The following is a 1,936-nucleotide window of genomic DNA, read 5'->3' as shown; positions in this document are numbered from 1 at the left end:
CAGCATGGCCAGGCGGCTCACCTCGACGTTTTTCCCCCGAGCAAAGTCCGCCGAGACCCCCTGTATCCCACGGGGATGTACTGGCGTGCACTTAAAGGTTGATGCCGCTCTGTTACTTGGGAAACGAACCACAAGCCAAATCCAGCTAATTTGTGAATGACTTAGCTCTCCTGCTTTCTCGAGAACGTGCTTTTTTCGTCGGATGAAACTTCCACAGGCTTTTCCAGCAGATTTGCACCTGCACTCAAAAAAGTCAAAATTTGTACACATAGACCCCATCAAACGGGAGAAATTGGCCCGGATTGCTCTCATGTGCGTTACGGGGCATCGTTTCTCTCGCGCCGAATTCTCTCGAGCTGGGAAATCGCTCATTTTTGCGTCGCCAAATATCGTACGAACGCCGTGAAACTTCCACAGGCTTTTTCAGCAGATTTGCACCTGCACTCAAAAAAGTCAAAATTTTTACACATAGACCCCATCAAACGGGAGAAATTGGCCCGGATTGCTCTCATGTGCGTTACGGGGCATCGTTTCTCTCGCGCCGAATTCCATCGAGCTGGGAAATCGCTCATTTTTGCGTCGCCAAATATCGTACGAACGCCGTGAAACTTCCACAGGCTTTTTCAGCAGATTTGCACCTGCACTCAAAAAAGTCAAAATTTTTACACATAGACCCCATCAAACGGGAGAAATTGGCCCGGATTGCTCTCATGTGCGTTACGGGGCATCGTTTCTCTCGCGCCGAATTCTCTCGAGCTGGGAAATCGCTCATTTTTGCGTCGCCAAATATCGTACGAACGCCGTGAAACTTCCACAGGCTTTTTCAGCAGATTTGCACGTGCACTCAAAAAAGTCAAAATTTTTACACATAGACCCCATCAAACGGGAGAAATTGGCCCGGATTGCTCTCATGTGCGTTACGGGGCATCGTTTCTGTCGCGCCGAATTCCATCGAGCTGGGAAATCGCTCATTTTTGCGTCGCCAAATATCGTACGAACGCCGTGAAACTTCCACAGGCTTTTTCAGCAGATTTGCACGTGCACTCAAAAAAGTCAAAATTTGTACACATAGACCCCATCAAACGGGAGAAATTGGCCCGGATTGCTCTCATGTGCGTTACGGGGCATCGTTTCTCTCGCGCCGAATTCTCTCGAGCTGGGAAATCGCTCATTTTTGCGTCGCCAAATATCGTACGAACGCCGTGAAACTTCCACAGGCTTTTTCAGCAGATTTGCACCTGCACTCAAAAAAGTCAAAATTTTTACACATAGACCCCATCAAACGGGAGAAATTGGCCCGGATTGCTCTCATGTGCGTTACGGGGCATCGTTTCTGTCGCGCCGAATTCCATCGAGCTGGGAAATCGCTCATTTTTGCGTCGCCAAATATCGTACGAACGCCGTGAAACTTCCACAGGCTTTTCCAGCAGATTTGCACGTGCACTCAAAAAAGTCAAAATTTTTACACATAGACCCCATCAAACGGGAGAAATTGGCCCGGATTGCTCTCATGTGCGTTACGGGGCATCGTTTCTCTCGCGCCGAATTCTCTCGAGCTGGGAAATCGCTCATTTTTGCGTCGCCAAATATCGTACGAACGCCGTGAAACTTCCACAGGCTTTTTCAGCAGATTTGCACCTGCACTCAAAAAAGTCAAAATTTTTACACATAGACCCCATCAAACGGGAGAAATTGGCCCGGATTGCTCTCATGTGCGTTACGGGGCATCGTTTCTCTCGCGCCGAATTCCATCGAGCTGGGAAATCGCTCATTTTTGCGTCGCCAAATATCGTACGAACGCCGTGAAACTTCCACAGGCTTTTTCAGCAGATTTGCACCTGCACTCAAAAAAGTCAAAATTTTTACACATAGACCCCATCAAACGGGAGAAATTGGCCCGGATTGCTCTCATGTGCGTTACGGGGCATCGTTTCTC

The sequence above is a fragment of the Lampetra fluviatilis genome, chromosome 4 (assembly GCF_964198595.1).
Source record: "Lampetra fluviatilis chromosome 4, kcLamFluv1.1, whole genome shotgun sequence".
NCBI classification, from domain to species: Eukaryota; Metazoa; Chordata; class Hyperoartia; order Petromyzontiformes; family Petromyzontidae; genus Lampetra; species Lampetra fluviatilis.
The sequence above is the reverse complement of the archived record's forward strand: the minus strand, read 5'-3'. Positions refer to the sequence as shown.